General features: G+C 35.2%; 1 protein-coding gene across 2 annotated transcripts in view; it reads left to right on the top strand.

Annotated features, from left to right (window-relative positions):
• Positions 1 to 339: 339 nt before the first annotated feature.
• LOC5568724 (glycerol-3-phosphate acyltransferase 1, mitochondrial) overlaps positions 340 to 22,650 on the top strand; it is a 117,495-nt gene continuing 95,184 nt past the window's right edge. Inside the window, exon 1 of one of the 2 annotated variants that reach the window (XM_021856381.1) lies at positions 340 to 606. The gene's annotated coding sequence lies outside the window, so the exon portion shown is untranslated. The remainder of the gene's footprint in view (positions 607 to 22,650) is intronic. The other variant, XM_021856379.1, reaches the window with a different exon arrangement.

Below are 22,650 nucleotides of genomic sequence, written 5' to 3'. Positions count from 1 at the left end.
ATTCTCTCCGTGTAAACAAACGGAAACCATATGATTCGAAACGTCTCATAAAATGGCTTATTATGGGTAAATTTCACTAATTTTTTGGTAGATTTATCTTAGCATGCCCAACATTTTAAATGGAAGATCAAAAGCCATCTGGGAAAAACGATATGATTTCAAGCGTTTTAGGTCAACCGTTTGGAGAAAACGGTTGACCTGTGTGGCTGTCATTTTTTTCTCTTTTGCACTCTCGGCTCTCCGGGAAGCGAACGATGAGCGTACGATAAAGCGAGATAAGTAACATGTATTTTCCCCAGAGGCGTGAAGAGTGCGGAATTATTTCATCAACCTCTTTCTGCGTTTTTCAACTCTCGTGGCGGTGTTTACGTGAAGGTTGTCGTGGAAATTGTCTAGGGGTTTTCTTTCGGATTATCGCGTTTATCCGGTATTTTTGCCTTTGCGAGTGATTTCAAGTGATGTGATAATTGAAAACTTCCGAAAATACTTAATCGTTGTGTTAGAATTAACTCGAGTTATAATCGTCACCGGGAAAGTAGTGATTTTTCCTCCACCCACAACAGGAACATATTCGACTCAACTTCAACGTCCAACGCCAAATCAACGGTAAGTACCAAAGAGCTTCAAATCCAAGACATTTTGTTGGCCAAGATCACGCACGACTCCGGTGTACCGTGCCGATTAACCTTGTTAAAAGTGAAAATGATTGGAAAACTGCCGGGGAAAGTGCCACAATAACCATAACCTCTTTATGCAGCTGATGCGGTTTTGAGGGAGAAAGAGTGTTCAACCAACAGAGCATGAAGGAGCGAATGAGATAGAGATGACTGCGTTTAGGAACGGTTTGTTTTCCCTCCATCTCGCTTGTGCGCACATATGCAAATAGTACTAAGGCTCGTATGCAGCTGTGTGCCAGTAATGATCTTTAAATTTTGATGTTTTCAACGAAAATTATTTGTGTGTTGTTCATATGAAACTGGTAAAATTTATCAGTTTAACACATTTTAATGTGTTATTGTTTATTGTTTTTGCTTGATATTCATCATTGTTACAACTCCTTGTAGGGTGGAATACAATTAAACTTTTTTTAATTCCTTTACTAGTATCTTTCCAACTTCCGCAAGTCGTTTAGAAGCAAATTAACTTTCTGCCCAGTGCATTGAAAAGGCAAATAAACAGCTATGAAAGAATATTTACCAAGCAGTATTTCAATAGAAAGACCCAAAGTTTCAAAAAAATTTAGTTTCAAATGACGAAAAAAGTTGATGTTTTTTTTAACGCCTACGAATGATGATAGCAATTCCATCACATGCTCCATCCAGTGTTATGATCGACTGAAAACAAAGAATTTGAATTTTTTGAGTTTGGATCCAGGTTTCAAATAAGTTTCAGTTTCAGTACTGTTTGTATGTATGTTATTGTATGTTTTTAGCTGTTTAGAAAGTTGAACAACTCGTCCTATTTACCATTCAAAGAACGAGCATTCCAATTTTAAATATTAAAAAAAAAATATTTGGGTTCATTAGAGAAACGTAATCCAATAACAATTTTATAAGTAAATTTTACACCGACTTGGACTGCTTCAGCCATTGTGTAGTTTGTAACATTACATCATTCATTTGATTCAATAATTGAATTATTGTTTAGTGAGAAAATCAAAATCAGAAACAGACATATTACCTACTAGAAGTAACTACACGGCAAGCATTGGAAAATTCACTCGCTCACCCGAACGCTACCGATAAAATATCTGCAAAGTATCTGTTGCCACCGAATGTTCAATGACTGTCGAACGCTACTAGGGTGAGCGCAATCCCGACGAATCGTAAACGATTGAGATAAACCAAAAATGAAAAGATATACGGAGCAATGAGAATATATACTAAGGTGTGGAAGAAGAAGCAATGGCTATGTATTAGTAAAGAGAAAAAACGTAAACAAAAATAACTACGTCACTAATTTACACGGCTTCTTATGGGAGCTCGCCCGCTTGTAGTTGTGAAACATTTTGCACCAAGGGGTGGATCACTTCTGATGCATCTGTTATATCGCAATTATTTCATGCATTCAAATGCATTTAAATGCACACTCGATAGATTTGCAAATCATAGCTTACTCAAACCTTTGATTGTTATTCTTGTCGAAGTGTCAAACTCATTTTTCTCTAAACTTGAGAAGAGCTTTGCTACCTCTCCCAAAGCATGGTCGACCCAATTATACTAAGAAGGACTAAGAACATTCTTCATTGGAATATCGGATATCGATATTTAAGTTACTTCTTCATTAAAAAGGGCAAAATCTATGAAGCTGATGAAAAGTTGGACTGCAGCTACCTGTTAGCGTCAAATCGGTCACATAGGTTGTGAGGATGGGATGCTGGCGTGCTCAAAGAAAAAGAAAACTTGTCCCAATATGAGTAGGGATTGCTTTGTTGTAAAACCAACTATTTCATAGATAACAGATCAAAAGCGTAGGAGAGTTTATCCAGATGTGGCTATTAACACGCTGTGCTACGTGTTTCATGACCTAAAGACCAATACTGTTCTCTCTTACAAATCTGATGATAGGCTGTCCACTTGCTGCCATACATGAGCAGTATTATGTCATATTTCAGAAAATATCTGTTCCGTAAAGAACATATTCAATAACTACGTGAACAATTTTTGTATAACTAAGCCGAAAGAATATTTGTGGAAAGTCCAAGGCAAGAATTCCAAAAGCAATATAGAATAAGACGTTGATACTCAATTTGCCCCAAGTGGAGTTTAAAGAAATAAAACAAGATATTTAGACGAATTATGTCCATGATTTTTTCCTTCCGCCTAGAATTGTAGCAAAGAAATCGAAGCGAGTTTCTGTCCGGCACCAGCAAAGCACAGAATGTAGGTTACTCGGTAAGGCAGTTCCGATAACTTTTGATTTCAATCTGTATCTGCAGGGACGTGGGACGATGTATATTTTATCAAATTTTATCAGGTTAAATTCAATATATCCGTTCTAAGGCAACAGCTTGGCAATCTGAAACGATTAAAATTTGTTGATAATTGCAGAAAATCAGTGAGAAGTTTAATTTATTAGGCAGAGTAAAACCTAGTGACACAATTTCGAACCTTTAACAACAAACAATTGCACGTTGCTATAGCACGGCACGATAATACAGGCCAGTGCTAAGCTGATGTGAATGTCGGAAAAATGCATTTGATGCAAACTGATGTACATTAGATGTACAGTGAAAAAGTGATCCACCCCTTGTTTTGCACGGTACACGGATGCCACGCACACTAAATGTCGTCTTCCTCACCTCGGTATATATTCTCATTGTATACGGAGCGAAGAGAGCACCTATCCTCTCTTGAATTGGAGACACGAAAGAACGCGTTCGCCATTCGATCACTGAAAGCTTCCTGCGAAATGTACAGATTTTGCGTTCACTGAAACATTTCGCCTTGTGTATTACCAGTCAGTGAACGCTCTTCAGCTCTCAAATACGAATGCCACTCGTGCGGAATCGGAATGTAAAGAATCATTCGCTTACAGCAATCGGATGCCTTCGGCACAAGGAGTGAGTGAATCATTCTGTTGCCGTTTTTGTCTAACTTCTAGCGTAACATTTGAAAAGGGCCTATCTGCAAAAACGTAAACATTGAGAAATTCTCAATTGAAGATTCCGTACCATATTTATAATTCCTATTTTAAACCCATTCGCATTTTTACATTTACATTTTACATTTACATTTACATTTTACATTTACATTTACATTTTACATTTTTACATTTTTACAAATCACAAATCACGCACACATTGATGCGCACAAACTTTTTTTTTCTCAGTACGACGGATTGAACTTTGTTTACATTCTCAATTATTCGCGGCGGTAGAGGAAATTTCGTAAAATTTGGGGATTTATTGAAGTTCTACGGCGTGTGATTGGAATGAAATCCTTCAGTGAAGAAAGTACGAAGGTTTTCCGTAGTGTAAATAAGTGCCCGGCGATGTAAGTCACACAGGGGGACGGGAAGAAATTTGTATCATAAAGTAGTATGACTGATGTCGATCGCTAAGCATTTCTCTCAAATCGTGTTCGTCCATGCGATTTCGGTGAAAAAGTGTAAAGTGGATAATTGAACTGAAGTTATTTATCAAAATACAGTAGTTTCATTGCATTTTTGGTGTACATGTGGACGAATCATAAAAGCTTTTACAAAATTACATTTGGAAAATGAATCTATGTTGCAGGTAAGTTGGAATATCCACCGTAGTGGAACATTTTAAGTTTGATACGACGAATAGTAGCTCTTACGACGAAGTAGAACGAAACCCTATTCGAGTGAATGTTTCCCATGCTTGCTACACGGTCTGATAATTTACCGTTGGGATTTTGGGGAAGTGGTGGTAAAATGAACAGGGGTGGAAAAACGAACACCGTGCCTTTTTCGGAGAAAAAACAAATTTCAATGAATTTTTTATCACGCACGGACGATTTAGAGCATAAATCAGAGTGTTCGGGTTGATACGGAGGTCAATTGAAGTGAAAATATCAACTAAAACTAAGATTTTAGAAAACCACGTTTCAAAATTAGAGCTGACGTAACTTTTAGCTCGGAGGATTTGAGGTTTTTCAATGATGTAAATATCGTTGTGATATGATGTCAAATCTGAAACTTTTGGATTCTTTTTGAATGGGTTTCAAGCATTTATAAATAAATTTTCGGGAATGCAATGATTTTTTTTTAAATATTAGTTTTGCTCACGATTTTTGCATGATGTTCATTTTACCACCAACAGCTGTTCATTTTACCCACATAGTGCAGGTAAAATGAACATTTCCATCGTTTTTTGCTAGCGATAAAAATTCGTGAAAATTTAGCTATTTTAGTCTGAATTCGTGTTGCTGTTTTAGATAGCATCCCTATTTTTGATCTAGTACCATAGAACTATACATATTCCTTGTTTTTCTATTAGAAACAAGATGATATCCTTAAGGTGTTCATTTTACCACCCCTTTCCCTATGGGGGTAGCCAACGAGATTCCTCCACATGTGTACATCGATCATTTTTTAGCCAGGATTTTCGATGATGGCTTAAGGAACAAATGCTTCCTGTGCAAAGGTGAAGGCCACGTAAAAGCATACTGTCCTAGAATGGTCTCAAGAATGGCGGCAATGGTGAAACATCGTACGCAGCATTGGGTGCAGTAACAAAGTATCAACCTCCGACCGTCAACGTAAAACAATCCAAATCGTCCATAAATGCCACAGTAAACCAGTGCGCATCGTACCTTCGTGATGTGCGTACACGAATTTTCTCTGCTCTTGGAAGTTTTCTTAAAAACTACCTAAAGCAATAAAACAATACTTTTCAGTGCTACAAAAACAGTGCTTTTCAGTGCTAAAATCTAAAACGGTACTTTTCGGTGCTACTAAAACAGTACTTTTCAGTACTATTTTTTCTACTATGGATCCCTTTACGATCCTTGTTTAGACCCGTGCCTTCGATTTTTCGTTGGACCCGTTGGCGAAAACTAGCGGTGGTAATCCTTCTTGGACACCGTCTTGGGAAAAAAAAACCTCTTAGGAGGTCACGTCTGCTTTCGTTTATTCACTAAACATGGTAGCAACTACAGGGGCCTTTCTTAGCCGAGTGGTTAGAGTCCGCGGCTACAAAGCATAGCCATGCTGAAGGTATCTGGGTTCGATTCCCGGTCGGTCCAGGATCTTTTCGTAATGGAAATTTCCTTGACTTCCCTGGGCATAGAGTACCTGCCACACGATATACGAATGCGAAAAATGGCAACTTTGGCAAAGAAAGCTCTCAGTTAATAACTGTGGAAGTGCTCATAAGAACACTACGCTGAAGAATGCCAAGAAAAAGAAGGTAGTAACTACAAACAAAAAGAAGGATGAATCTCTGAATTCACAACTTCCTTCCAAAAAAGTGGGATTTAAAACTGTCATTAAACGTGGCAACAATAGAAAAAAGTACGTTTCTCCGGAATGCGAACTTTCTTCCAAGGGTGAAATGAATAATTGTATCGAAATGAGCAATCAGTTCGATGCTCTAGGCAAATTTTCCGAACACCAAATCGAAGCAGCCTCTAGCCCAGGCTCTTTGATTCAAGTGAGGAAGCAAAGAGTGCCGCCTATCGTGCTCAGTTGTTCCGAATTTGAGGGATTTAGGCAGGAGATCTTGAACTCAATTAGGGGAATCAAGATCTCCTTCCAAATCGCAAAGAAAGTAGACTGTCGTGGTTTGCCGGAAACCCTTAAAGATCGCAAACCTCTTCTCAAACATCTTGAAGAGAAGAAGCACATTTTATACTTATGATGTGATGACAAAACTGAACGTTTGTTCAAAGTTGTCTTGAAAGGTCTCTCAAGTGACTATAAATCACCTGAAGAGATCAAAAATGGATTTAATTGTTTACTTGGATTTTCCCCAATCCAAGTAATCATTATGAAAAAGAGAACCCAATCTGGCATTGTTCGGAAAGGGCTTTTTCAAGAATATTATTTAGTTCACTTTAACAAAAAAGATCTAAATAATATTAAAGCTTTAGAAAAAGCTAAACTTATGTTCGATGTCCGTGTGACATGGAAACATTTCCAGAAACCTGGAGGAAATTACCAGAACCCCACTCAGTGCCGTTGGTGCCAAAAGTGGGGTCATGGTACAAAAAATTGTCGCTTGGATGCTAATTTTACCACTAAATGCATGATTTGTGGAGGTTCTTCTCACGCCAAGGACGTCTGTCAAGTGAAGGAAGATACCGATAAGTTCTTATGCGCCAATTGCAAGGGCAATCATAAGTCCAATTTTTGGAATTGCCCTTCGCGCAAGAGAGTCGTCGAGGCTCGTGCTAGGCAGATGAAAGATAATATCCGTTATGATAACGGTCGTTTCCGGAATTTGCCTGGTAGAGTATCGAACAATGCTCATTTTTCAGTTAACAATCGCTTGATTAGGAATCATACCCACCAGGATGATCTTAATCATGCTCATTCACAAACTTTTAATCCGTCGGGTAGCCGTTCGAATCTTATAATTTCGAATGTATCTACCCACGGAAAATCCTTTGCCAATATCGTAGCAGGTAATTTGAACTCCTCCCCTTATTTATCGTGATGATCGACTTGATGGGGCTTGTATGGGAGTTGCAATCATAGGCATATAAAACATCAATTGTTTTTGTCATTTGAAACTAAAATTTTTGAAACTTTAGGTGTTTCTGTTGAAACACAGTTTGGTAAATATACTTTCATAGCTGCCTATTTGCCTTTTCAATGCTCTGGACAGCAAATTAATTTTGCTCCAAACTGACTTGCGAAAATTGACTCGCAATAAGTCAAATGTTGTTGTCATTGGTGACTTTAATGCCAAACATCGGTCATGGAATAATTCTCAAAGTAATTCCAACGGCAGAATTTTATTTGATGAGTGCTCTTAATAGAAGTAATAAACCATAGAAGAAGAATGTCGCTGGCGTCGCAGCAGGAACATCTTTTGCTGGCGGAGATAGGCGGGGCTATAAATGTCAACGCGAAAATGTATGCAGTTTGACACTTATGTACCCAACATGTTTCTAAGCGAGAACAAAGGGAACACCAGCGACATTATTCTTCTATGGTTTATTATTTCTATTGTGCTCTTCAGGATATTTCTCAATTCAATACCCTGATAGCCCCACATGTTTTTCCTCTTCTAGAAATCCATCTACGATTGATTTGGTCTTAACCGACTCTAGTCATCTTTGTAGCCAACTGATTACTCATGCTGATTTTGATTCTGATCATGTTCCTGTTACATTTCAAATATCCCATGCAGCGATTCTCAATCCTATCAGCTCCACTTTCAATTATTTACGAACCGACTGGAATATATATAAAACGTATGTTGACTCTAATCTTGATGTTAACATTTCTTTAGAAACTAAACTTGATATTGACAATGCTCTTAAAACTTTAACAAATTCCTTTGTTGAAGCCAGCAGCATTGCAATTCCAAAATGTGAAGTAAAATTTGAATCCGTGATTATAGACGATGATCTTAAACTCTTGATCCGTCTTAAAAACGGGAGGAGACGGCAATTTCAACGCACTCGCGATCCTACTATAAAAATTATATGGCAAGAAACGTTTTTCACAATCAAGAAAAAAAAAAATAAATAAAAATTTCCCAATTGAATCCTGGCTGTAAGCCCTTTTGGAAATTATCTAAAATTTTGAAAAAAAAAACACCAGAAGCCAATACCGGTATTGAAAGAGAAAAAAAAATATTACTAACTAATTGCGAAAAAGCTCAAAAACTTGCTATGCAGTTTGAAAGTGCGCACAATTTGAATTTAGGACTTACTAGTCTAATAGAGAATCAAGTTACTCAGGACTTCGAAAATATTCTCAATCAAGAGAACGTTTTCGACAATTCCTGGGTGACTGATTTGAAGAAGTGAGAACTATTATTAAAAAAAATAAAAACTATGAAAGCTCCTGGCGATGATGCAATTTTCTACATCCTCATCAAGAAACTTCCAGAGAGTAGCTTATCATTCTTAGTTGATATATTTAACAAATGTTTTCAATTAGCATATTTTCCTGACAAATGGAGAAATGCTAGGGTTTTTGCAATTTTAAAACCAGACAAAAATCCTGCAGAAGCTTCTAACTATCGTCCAATCAGTTTGCTTTCCTCCATCAGTAAACTTTTTGAAAAGGTCATTTTGAACAGTTTGATGGTCCACATTGACGAAAATTCAATTTTTGCCAATGAACAGTTCGGATTCCGCCATTAACAACATTCGGCCACTCATCAACTTTTACGTGTAACAAATTTAATCCGTTCCAACAAATCTGAAGGCAATTCTACTGGTCTTGCTCTTCTAGACATAGAAAAAGCATTCGACAATGTTTGGCATGAAGACTTGGCCGTAAAATTAAAAAAACTTTAATTTTCCAACATACATTGTTAATATAATTCAAAGTTATCTGTCAAATCGTACACTTCAGGCTAATTATCAGAACTCCAGGTCTGAAAAACTTCCTGAGCTGGTGTCCCTCAAGGCAGCATTTTGGGACCAATATCTATATAAATAAAAATGGAATGGTGTTTGTATGTCACGAAATGGCTTACGAACGGGTCAACGGATTTGAATGATTCTTTCTCAGTTTTGTTCGTCAAGGGTTCCGACGTGTTTGTGTGTAGAAAAATCCCAGGATATTCACCGGGAAAGTTGAAAAAAAAGGACCGCGAACGAAACTGTCATTTTATATGGGGCGATCACAAGTGTTTTTCAACAGCCTCTTTGATGGCAAGACGAAGTTTGCCGGGACCACTAGTTATACAATATTTTTCAAATCTGACTTACCTGAGTTACCTCAGGGATGTCTAAAATCCTTGTTTGCGGATGACACCTCTCCGTCAAAGGACGAAGTCTGCGTGTCATCTGTAGTCGATTGCAAAAAAGTTTGGATATTTTCTCTTCATACTTGCAAAAATGGAAGATTTCTCCTAATGCTTCCAAAACTCAACTAATTATATTGCCACATAAACTAAAAGCTCTTTAGACCTGTTGTCACGATGAGAGGGGTTCCAATAAATTGGTCAGATGAAGTTAAGTATCTAGGGCTCATGTAAGATAAGAATTTAACTTTCAAAAATCACATGGAGGGTATTCAAGCCAAATGTAATACATATGTAAAATGTCTCTATCCCCTTATCAATAGAAAATCAAAACTTTGTCTTAAGAACAAGCTTTTGATATTCAAACAAATTTTCAGGCCAGCCATGTTGTATGCTGTACCAATATGGACATCTGTTGTAAAACCAGGAACAAAGCGCTGCAGAGATTTCAAAATAAAAATTTTGAGAATGATTCTGAAGCTTCCTCTCTGGTATAGTACCGTAAATTCGGGTGAAATTGATCACCGTGTAACTCGATTTTATTTCTTCCTAATGGAACACAAATATCAATGTAACCTGCAGAACGTTGTTTGTCGTAAGTATTGCCAAGTTGTGTGTTGTGATGTTTTTTTTTTGTGTAAAGGAATATTTATTTCTATGAAAATAATGTAAAATTTAAAAACCATGTACGGTGCAGTATTGACAAACATGAATAAACTTCTAGTTTTAGACAAGGATTTGAACATGGTATAATCCTGGAAGTTGGTGAGGATACTTAAGATATATCCCCAAACCAGATTTCATAACCAAAACTCGTACCAATTCGCTCATTTGGTTGAAACAATTGAATTTCTGTTAAATATCAAGAAATTCCCTACGAAATTGCATACATTTAGGCGTTTTCTGCGTAATTCTTAAAATTTAACTATTCATTAATTCTAGAAATATTGAATTGTTAAGAATTTAGCAAGCATATTCGGATTTAGGGAGCTCAAATTTATTATGTAGAATTGTTTTGAAAACTAACAATAATCGCATTGATATGTGATCAATTTCACCCCTAAATGAGATCCCTTGATTTTTTTTTATTTTAGAGATATTTTTCAGCACTAAAATAATATTTGTTAGAAAATTTCGGTAATTGAGCAAATGAGGCTCACCTTCGTACTTGTTTTTCTGCATTCAGTCGTTTGGCATTGTCAACATTATAGAAATCAGATAAGAAAAACCGTGAAAAATGATCAATTTCACCCGAAATTACGGTACCAAAGAGATTAGAATATTCAATGTTGAAACATTGGAACAAATTTCAAATAAAGTAATTAATAATTTCAGGCAAAAATCGTTACAATCTTCTATTGCCACGATTAATGCGTTATATATTTAGGTTAAGTAAATTGAAAACATGTATTTTTTTTTCTTATTAGCAGGTGAAATCAAGTCACCTGTAAAAAATATGAACTGCTACGGCAAATTACAGGGTGGCCACCGAACCGGGAAAAACGGGAAAAGCGGGAAAAAGACGGGAATTTGAATCCATCGGGAAAAAGACGGGAAAAACCGGGAATTCAAGAAGATCACCGGGAAAATCGTTTTTGAACGAACATCTTCAAGCTGTAATCTGCAAACCAACCTCCAAAATAAGTTATAGAAAGTAGTTATGTTTAATGACATTGCCATGAGACATCAGCAATTTTGAACAAGTATCTTTCAAACATCAATGAATTAATTTCTACTATGCTACACCATATTTCTTAAAAATGTTTCACTATTTTCTTAGCAATGTTTCGAAATATTTTTTTGAATTTTTGTTCTCGAACTACCAAGGCTAATATTTTTTTTACCTTTTCTCTAACTTGTTTTACTAGACGTTTTGAACCAAAGTTTAATTACTTATTACGGATTGGCTTAGCACTCTTCTGTAATTGCTGAATACCACAACTAATCTTGAAAACAAGTCTCTATTTATGAAAGCTTTTAATATTTCACTAGTTATCTAATCGACGAAGTTTTAAATATTGGCTCATTTACGATCTTAATAACGATCAAACCATTACAGCTCATATAAAATTTGTAAAATATCCTTACAAAAGGCATTACGAGAGGGTGGGTGGATGTCAAAAATGATAATTTTCAGTGTTATTAAAGTTGTGAGCACTTACTTAGCTTCTACGTGTGTGTGGCCTTGTTTCATTCATATCTTGAAGTTATTTGGTTTATGGAATAAAATTCAAAGGACTAATAGGGTGATCAAAGTATTTTGGACAGACCATTACGCGTATATAATTTGGCCATTTACGGCAAAATAAAATGGATGTAGCCAAATTATATACGCGTAACGCTCTGTCCAAAATACACCCTAATTCAAATAATTTCAATTACCGTAAAGAACTACTTGGGCATCTTGATGATTTACTTAGGCACCTAGGGCTTTTGTTGGCCAAATTATCTCAAACTCCTGTCGTGTTAAGAGTAGAATCTGTTTTATTAGCACAATTAACCATATCTTTCCCATGATAGATAGCTCCAAAGCTCCATTGATTCTCGATGAACGCGAGACAAATCGATTCAGCTACTATACTAAGCCATAATTTTCAGGATAAGATTCTATATAGATTAGAACACTCTGATAGTCAACATATTTCTCCAATAGTGAAACTATTGATAAACAATCAAATTACTATGGAAAACAACTAAACAAATTTAGACCGATTAAAAAAAATGTTGCGATGCTTTTCATAGAAAAGATTTTCGATGTAGAAAAAGTCAATTAAAGTCGTTAGAAAGAATGGATTGAAAACCGGAAAAATTATGTAAAATATACCGGGAAAACCGGGAAAAAAGCGGGAATTTCAAAACCGAAATTTGGTGGCCACCCTGAAATTAAATGTAATATGTTGTTAACGAAATGTCAATAAAATCTTAAATTTGTTTTACCAAATTAGAATGATAGCGTGGTCTAATAACAATAATGTTTGGAATGATACTAAGGGCTTATTCACAAATTTCATAACGCTAAAGGGGGGAGTGGGTGTCCTGAAATTGTTACAACTCATACAAAATTTATAGAATATCAATACAAAAAGCGTTACGAGGGGGTGGGTGGGTGTCAACAATGGCCATTTTCGTCGTTATGAAATTTGTGAATAAACCCTAATCACGGTGTACTATACTAAGAAGGTGATATATTCCGAAAACTGACAGCTACTTGATGATGTTATAACTTGATATCGAGATACGATACAACAAGTTGTGGAAAGTTGACTGTATACCTAAGTCATATCATATGGAAATTGAGACTTTTTCCGATTTTTTAATATTCAAAGAAGTTCGGCATCAAATGCTTAGGTGCATCGCATAAAGGAACGGATGTTAATCCATCAAGTCTGGTCAAATATAGAAATACGACGAGCTGATATCGATTCTTATAAATAGGTTCAAGATAACCAACTTAACAATTTAATCTTATCATACTTGAATTCATTTCAAGTCTGCAGGGTGCATTCGATGCACCCTTACCTAATCGTCTTGATGAGTGGGTCCACTCCACTTCACTTGACTTCCATCGACTCGAAAGCCTGGCATTGTTTTCGTTCAGGACGGGGACAAAGTTCAACACGCTAAACGGATTCCCATAGCAGAGATTGGTTGGCGGTTGCCATCGGCGTCGCACAACGAAAAAAAAAATGTGAAAAAGACAATTACGAACCTAACGAGTAAGGCGATAAGCAGTTCGGGGGAACATTCGCACAAAACTGATTAGATATTGCGGAGGATTTTTGATTTTGGCTAGAAACAAAAGAAATTTAAATTAACCTTGCTTGATCGGAATTTGCGAAGAAAAAAAAACGATTGCGGATTTCGGCGGCGATTAGCAGTGGAAAATTCCAGCTATCTGAGGCATTATCTGATGGACGGATATAGGGTACAGTGAGGTTGGATTATTTTGGATACAACTCCAATGAGTTCTGGCAACACGGCTTCATCTGTCAAATGGATCAAAAGTATCACTAACATACATTAGTAGGCGATGATGCCCATGTCTTCAAAGTTTGCCGTACACTTCCCCGGTCGTGACTTCTAGATCGCATCGCAATCCGAAGTTTAATTGAGACAGGAAAAAAAGAGCAAGAACAATATCAAAACAAAAAACAAAGCGACCTCATCGCCATCAGCGGACGGCATAGGTCGCTTCTTATCAGCAGCCGAATGCCAAGATGTGGCTGCCACTACTGCTGCTGATGGTTTGCTATGTGTTGACGTCGATGACTTATGTAAAGCACTTCAGCCGACTTTCACGTTCCTGCAAGATGGGAAAGGCTCACTCTGCCTGCGCGAAGAAGCGTGCCCTGAATTGCATTGCACAGTGGGAACAAAAATCAAGGAATCAAATAATGACAGTAATAGTAGTTTACGGAACAAGTTGCAGAATGATGATTTTTACAGCACGAGTCGTAAATTTATCCTACGACGAGTGCTGTAAAAATCGAGTTCTGCAAAGAGTTACGTGCAACATTTTTTGCAATTTCGTAGAAGACCACTTGAGGGTATCAGAAATTAAATCGGAATGCATTCACCATCATTTCACAATTTCTGAAAAAATGTTGTGTAATGATTCATTACGCAACTCAAAACAGTTGCGTAATGAAAAAGCGTTGCGTAATGAATCATTACAGCACTGGTTTCAGTTAGGTAATGACTATTCCCGCACTGCATACTTCAGTGCAGGAAAGTAGGCCGTTTCATGACAGATTGGCGTGATGAAAAACAGCCTATTACGATGAGAAATTGCAAAAATATTTTTTTCTAGATTTCGTTCAACATGTACCGTGCTGCATAAATATCCGGACACTTGAGCAGCGTCAAATGATGGAACACTGTTTTCAGTAAGCATTCTTCGTCAATTATTAAAGTAATGTTATGAAACACAAACTTTTATGTCTGATCTTGCTTAAAACGATGAATTTTCCTATAAAATTTATGATTCTATCATGAAAACAGTTAAAAGAATGTAGCATGTGTTGTCCTTAAATCCGGACACCTGGAGCAAGTCATGTCTCTGAATCCGGACACTTTTGTATCGAAAGCCGGACAGCTGTATATTAATGTGAAATATACATAGAAAATAATTAAAAATGGGGATATAATTGAACATCACTTTTCAAATATTCAAGAAATTCACGAAGACGTGGATCTGTGATCCTAATGCTCAATTTTCAAAAGTAAATCACATGTGGACTGTGAGGTATGATGAACTGAATTGCAACTTCTGCGGTTTCAACTGCAACAACCAATCATATACACTTTTTTTCTGCTTTTAACGGCCAATTGCGATGTTCTGGACAGTCAGTACACATTTTGTGAGAATTTAACAATTATTCGATTAGTTTGGATATTTTGTTTTTCACTTACACAAGTAATGATGGGACTGCGATTGAATGTCCGGGTTTTAAACCACAAGTGTGAAATTCCGGACAGTCAGAGTGGAACGAGAACCATTCATTTTCGCTATATTTCCAAACAATGAAATCACTGACCTGTTGAGTTATGATTGTACGCACAATTTAAAAGCAAACACTTCATTAATTGTATCATTCAAACTGTTTTTTTATCCAAGTTATTGTCAACTAAACACTATGAGTGCGTTTGTTGACGCTCTTATCGAAAACACTAGCACATCGAAGAATCGACGTTCAATATTTTGTTTATGTCATAATCCATTATTTAGCAATGACCACTAGATCAAAAATAAAGTAAAATGATCTATAATATTTTTAGAAACATGTATGAATAAAATTTATTATTATAATCATTAACTTTGGCTCAAATTAACGAATAAAATCAAAGTGTCTGGATATTGGTGCTGTCCGGATTTTGATGCATCACGGTATTGTTTTGACAAGAAAATGGGTCTTAAATTAATGTTATTGAAGTAGCAGGCATTTTCAGTTTATTTTACGTATTTTTTTCAAAAAAATTCTGTATATAAAAATTTTATACATATTTTTATTTTCTTTTTTTTTTATTTTCACCTCTCCATTGTAGTTATCCTTGAATAAATTCAGGAAAAAATCTTTGGAGGAATCCTTGAACACTCGAAGAAACTATAAAAGAAGTTCATAAATGAGATCTTCCAGAAATCTTTGAAAAAGTTTATGTTGATCAGTCTATGAACATTTCTAGCAGGCAATCATAGAATTTCAAGAATTCTGTTAGGAACTCGTGGTTAAACTCCCAAAGCAAATCTTCTTGTAATTTCTTGACAGAATTTTAGAATGAATGTCCCAAGAATTCTTTAAAAGATGTGTTTTTTTTCGGAATTGAAGAAGAAGTCACTAGAAAACTCCATTAAAAATAAGAATTATCTTTGAGGAATTTTCCATGTAAAAGTTTCTGAACGAATACGTGGTGGAATTATCAGCAGTATTCTATGAGAATTTTCGAAGGAATCTGGAAAACTTACTGAGTTTTTTGACAAATCCCTGAATATATTTTTCTAATAAAAATAAACCTGAGACACATTTCTAGATTTATCGTCTTCAAGAACTACTTGAAGAACTCAATAAAAAGAATCATTGAGAACTTTATTAAGAAATCCCTGATGGAATCAATGACGGATTTCATTTCACATAGAATCCTTGAAGAAACTAAAGTAGCATATAGAATGTTTTTGCATAAATATTTTAAGAAAGTTCTGTAGAAAATCATAATAAAATTGCTGGAGAAATGCCAAGAAATTTGTTTTCAGGTTTTTGGACGAATACCTGTACGATTTTTTAGAATAATTTGTAAAGCATTCCAAGAATTATAACTGGATTGTTCTCTAAAAAGGCCGCAGGTTTTCCATGAAAAATTGCTGAAATTTATGAATCTCTAGACTCCGGAAAAATATAAGGTATCATATGTGGAATGGTTTGAAGAATCCATAGTTGAATCCACTTTATATCTTAACAGAAATTAATTGGTGAACTTTTGTGCAAAGGCACAGTAGAATTCATAGATATATAAAAAAAAAACTATTGGAGAAATTTAAAATAGTTGAATTGAAATTTCCTAGAATCTGGAATTCCTTGGAAACAGATCTTGAACATATTTCGGAGAAATTCCTGAAGGAATATTTGAACAATTTCTTGGTGAAATTGAATGCGAATTTTTTGATGGAATTCCTGAAGGAATTCGTAAGACGGAAATCCAATATTGATGAAATGATCCTAGAAACTCTTAGAGGAACCTCTGAAATCACTTAAAAAAATCTGGTGGAATCCCTGGCATCATTTCTGAAGAAAATCTTAGAGGTTTCAAAACATGAATATCTGGAGGGTTGACTAGCGAAATTTCTGGAATATGTTTGTCGGAATTATTTCAAGAATATGTTTTTAGTTTTATAAATGAATACCAAGAGAGTTTAAGATGAGTCCATGAAGAAATTATCGGCGGAATCTCTGGGGGCATCCTCAGAATGATTTTAGTTGAAATCCGTGGAGACATTTCAGGAGAAACATCAAATTTTTGAAGAAACCATTTTAAGGATATCTGTAAGAATTCCTAAAGAAATGGCTCAATATTTCCTTAAACATTTTTAAGAATTTTTTTTATCAAATATACGTTAAATGCATCGGCGATGGCAGCGTGGCTCGGCGAAACACAAGTCTAATCTGAGTTTTTGAATGCAAAGTCTAAATCAATAATTATTAAAGTTTTCATAGATGATTGAAGTGAGCAGCAGGCTTGGTTCCAGTGGGAGCGTAAATGCAACAAAAATGATGAAGAATGATGTATACAAATATACAGCAATGACAAAATGTTGGTTTTAACATAAGCTTTAGCTCACTCGATATCGATTTTTGACTGTATTCAGTGATAGTAAACGCTTGCATTGCTTTGATTCAGTACTGGTTTGTGGTTGAATTTTGAAAAATGTTTATTGCAGTTCATAAACCATGTTTTTATTAAAACATAGAAAAATAAATGGGAGCCAAAAAAAAGTTACGTTATATCTAGGTAAAAATTACGTTATATCGAGTTACGTTATAAAGAGGTTATGTTATATCGAGGTATGACTGTATTAGTAAAAAGATGGAGCACATAATGTCAATTACTAAAAGAGCCCGTTTTACTCCACTTTGCCATAAAAGTTCGATTTCTAATACTTGAGAAATTAAAATAGCATCACCCTGTTTTTTGCTGTTGAATAAACTTGCACTAATGTACATTCCCAGATTTGGGAGTATGTACTTAGGTTTGATTTTGTGGACCATGAACATTACAGCACGGATTCATGAAAAAATGGATCCGATAAAAATAGCACATCTCGAGTTTTAATGCAATCAATCAAAAAATATGAATTGCTGTATGAGTTAGGGTTGTTGGACTGAATATCTGCAGTGTGACATGATGGTAAATGACATACATACCTATAATTGAAGCTCCTATAAAGACTGAAAAAACAATCCTCAAGCAAGCAGAAAGAGTCATATGTGTTGTAAACCAGCAGTGTAATATTAAATGAAGGTAGAACAGTCATTTTAAATTATTTTAAAGATCAAACAGTTTAAAAAAAAGAGTAATTATGGTTTTTAACAAAAAGTTAAAATTTGAACAAGTACGATTTGAATTTTATCGCATTGGTTTGGTTGACTGAATATTCAAAATTATTTCCAAAAAAAAAGCCTGTTACGTGATGTTAGAACAGTGAGTTACCGTTTTGATTCAAATTACGGACAGCTTTAAATTCCGGACACTCTACTTTGTATGGGAATGTTTCAAAATTTTCCGTTCAAAGGTTAACAACTTTCAGATTCGTTTTAATAAGCATTTTCCATAGCAATCCACGAAAATTAATTATACGAATTTAGTTTTGACGTTTCTCTAACGGCTGGGGGGTTTCAATATATAATTTTACTATTTGAATTTTGCTTTTCGCGAGCAGTCCGCTATTCGAATCAAAGTGTCCGGAATATGATGCAAAAATGAGTTTGCATCCGAAATAAGAATCATGGAAAAGCAACTAATCTCTATTTATTTTAGAGAATTTAAGCTGCAGAGTCAAAATATTCATTAACTATTCAAAAGTTCATAGGGTTTAAAGCATGATAATGCACAGGTATCGTACAGAACATTTCGATTTATATGCTTTTCGATCGGTTTTACTCCACTGAGGCCTCAAGTGTCCGGAATATGAATCAAAACGGTACCCATTAGTCACATTTTTACAAGGTTATTTTAATTTACAGCGTGCTATACAATCAACACATTTGTGAAATCAAGCACAGGAAATCAATGTTTCATATCTGTGTGTAGCTTAAATTTCCCTTATGTTTGAATCTGAATTTCGACCTTATATATTATTTTACAGAATTAAACGTTTTTCGATGTAGGTGCCGTTTTGGGTCAATTTTCTCCCACTGTGCATAGAATGACCGAACGATCCTTTTCGAAGTGTGTGCGCTCGATCTCGACTTTGACGAGATGGCGTGACTTTTTGGTGATGCATACAGCCAAGTTGGGAGGAACGTGATTGCAGCAAACATCATTTATTGATTGGGAGGGAGTGGTGAAAAGAGATTCCGATTCGGTGATAGATCAAGTCAATACCGAACGTAGAATATTTCCAAATAATTTTGAATACGGTTTATAGAACTAGCTATATGTCAAACAACAAATTGTTTCTTTTAAGGTGAAACATCTCGGAATCCAAAGATGGCCGGCACAATGGCCGACTTCTCCCCCTACTCACGTTTTTCAAAGGCACAAAACTGGAGAAATAGTGGGCAAACGTTCCTGATCTTCTTATTTTAAGCTTTCTGCTAGTGCACAAAGCCAAAATAAAAAGTACACTGTTGTGGGATGCTTCCTTCGCGAGATTTGTGCCTTTGAAGTTTTAGTGCAATATTAGAAGTTGATTCCAAACTGTTTCACCTTAACGTAAATGACCATTCTAAAATATTTTTAGTCCTTAATGGACTCAAGACCCACCAGTCGACAGCCTTTGAACACCATCGACAATTCCAAATTTTTAGCCAGTGCACAGTGGTCCAGGAATCAGTTTTACGCGGAAAGATGCATTTTGAGCTTTAGAATGAAACATTAGACAAAAACGGTCTTCTACAAAGTTGTTTGTATTAGTAAGGTCGTTTGTTTGGTGTTGTAATAAAGAATAATATAATTAATATCATCAAGGTAGGCAGTGACTTAGGAAGACATGACTGAATATGTAAAAGGACTGACATTCAATAAATAACCATCAAACTGAAAAGAAGTTGTTTTCTTCAATGGACATATGCAAGGGTTCACTACTTGACGTTTTAGCGGTGCCGTGTTATTTATGTGACCATGGAAACCAGTGAATTCGGCACCGCCCAAACGTCAAATTCGTGAACTCGTGCATTGGTCCATTCAGAAGTGGGATATCGCCTGAAAATATCGCCTTGTACCCTAGATGTTCTCTACAAGCCAGGAGTCTTCGGATATCTACGAATCGGAAAATTTCGGAAGACAACTTCGTTTTTCGAATCTACATAATTCAGCCGAAGCAAATTATTCTGGATCACTCGTTGGTGTTTTGGACAACAATCGCTTTTCGCTTCAAACAAACGTGAATGAAAGTTCAGGAGAATGTATTCAAACTGAAAAAGCAAGAATGGCTCAAAAACCTACGGAAGAAAAATCTATTCGGATGTTCATTTTAAATGAAGTATTTGGCCTTTTACCAGACTTTTCGGGAAATAGTTATGAAAATTTTGAACATTTTGCGAAGTTGGCACAACAAATCAAACATATTTTCAAGATCAATGATGACATTATGAAGCTTATCGTTTTGAAACATTTGAAAGGGAATGCGCAAATTTGGTCCATGTCACAGACGGATTTAATGAAAATGGATCTCCAGGAATGGTTCAAGAAAATGGAAGAAATTTTTTCGGTGAAGACAAGTTCAATTGAATTATACAAACAGTTGGAATCAAGAAAATGGCGTTTTGGAGAATCCTTTGGTGAATATTGCAGTGAAAAACAAATTTTGGCGTTACCGTTACAGCTCCACGAATCGTCGTTAATTGAGTACCTTATTGAGGGAATTCCTGATCTACAGTAAAGAAATCAGGCAAGAATAAGAAACTTTTCAAGAGTTGCAGATATCAAAAATGCCTTTGCGTTCATCAAAATTCATCAGAGGACCAACTCATCATCTTCCATCATTTGTTATAATTGTCGTCAACCAGGACATATTGCTGCGAGATGTCGTCAAATTTGTCGGAAAAATCCATGGAAGGAGCAAATACATCATAGTCCAAAGCGGATTGAAGCTGTTGATACAACACCTGACAAATCGACTGAGTTAGACGAACAATATAACGGACTTGTAAATTTGCAAATTAGTAATACTGACCAACCTTTAAAAGCTTTATTAGATACAGGAAGTCCTGTTTCTCTGATACATCTTAAACATACAAAACATGAAAAAACTGATGATCACGATAAAACTAAAATCTATAAGGGTATCGGAGGAACACGACTAACCATTTTAGGAAAATTTAATACTAATGGTTATATTCAAAATATTCTTTTTAAGGTAAGCTTTTTGGTCGTTCCTGATTCAACCATGTCGTCGTATGATGCAATTATTGGACGCGATTTAATAATGAAACCTGGGGTTCGAACAATTATTGAGAGAAACCATATAAGTATTTCTAGAACTCCAATCATTGAGAAACTGAATGCTGAACAGCTTGACGAAATGAAACCTATTAATGCGGTCGATGAATCAAACATTTTAGCAAATGTTGGAAATGTAAGTAACGATCAGTTTGTAAAGTTTTTGGATATATTAAAAAGACACTATTTATTTTCCGAGAAGCCTAAGCAGGCTGAAACTAAATAGGATATGAAAATTAATTTGAAAACTGGTACTCAGTTTCATTTTAAGCTTAGAAGATTGTCACATGCCAAAAAAAGTAAAGTAGATAAAAAAATCAAAGAACTTTTGCACGAAAACGTTATTAAAGAGCTATTTGCTAGCCCTATAGTTTTAATACCAAAGAAAGACGGTAATATAAGAATGTGCGTTGATTATCGTAAATTAAATAAAGACACTCATAGAGATAATTATCCTTTACCATTAATTGAAGACATTTTGGACAAATTAAGAAACAAACGAATATTTTCGGTGCTGGATTTAAAATCTGGATTTCATCAAATCAAAATTGCTCCAGAGTGCACTAAATTTACGTCATTTGTTACCCTATCTGGCCAGTATGAATATTTACGCGTACCTTTTGGTCTTTGTAGTGCTCCTGCAGTTTTTCAGATGTTCATAAACAAAATTTTCAAAAAAATTGATTGAAGAAGGAAAACTTTGTGTTTATATTGATGATATTATTATATTTTCTGATACTTTTGAAGAACATTTGGAAATATTGCAATCAGTTTTAGAAATTTTAAGTAAAAATCTTTTAGAGTTGAATTTGGAGAAATGCAGATTTTTATTTGAAGAAATTGATTACTTAGGCTATACGATTAATAAATTTGGTAGACGCCCAAATAAATCGCATATTGAGGCTGTGTCTAATTTTTCTGTTCCAAAAAATGTTAAAGATATTCAAAGATTTTTAGGATTAACGAGTTATTTTAGAAAATTTATAAAAAACTTTGCTACTGTTGCTAGACCGTTATATAATTTATTAAAAAAGGATACAGTATTTTATTTTAGTGATGTACAACTTGACGCTTTTCAAACATTAAAGGAAAGATTAATATCTGCACCTATACTAAATATTTTTAATCCAAATGCTGAAACTCAACTGCACTGTGATGCAAGTTCATATGGATTTGGAGCAATATTGATGCAAAAACAAAAAGATAATAATTTCCATCCCGTTAGCTATTTTAGTAAAAATACAGACAATTTTGAGTCGAAATTACATAGTTTTGAGTTAGAAACTCTTGCAGTAGTTTATGCAATAAAACGTTTCCATGTTTTTTATCTGGGATGAATTTCAAAATACTTACCGATTGCAATGCATTAGCACAAATTTTAATAAAGAAAGAAATTAATCCAAAAATTAGTAGGTGGGCTTTGTTTCTTGAAAATTATGACTACACTTTGGAATATAGAGATGAAGCGCGGATGAAACATGTCGATGCCTTAAGTAGACAAAATATGACAAAAAAATAAAGAAATATTACAAAATATTGATATTAATTTATTAGATACAGAAGATATTGAAAGGAATGTTATTTTGGCTCAAGAGCAAGATGAT

This window comes from Aedes aegypti, unplaced genomic scaffold (assembly GCF_002204515.2).
Source record: "Aedes aegypti strain LVP_AGWG unplaced genomic scaffold, AaegL5.0 Primary Assembly AGWG_AaegL5_hic_scaff_1610_PBJ_arrow, whole genome shotgun sequence".
Taxonomy (NCBI): domain Eukaryota; kingdom Metazoa; phylum Arthropoda; class Insecta; order Diptera; family Culicidae; genus Aedes; species Aedes aegypti.
Note: the sequence above shows the minus strand (reverse complement) of the source record. Positions and strands in the feature narration are given on the sequence as shown.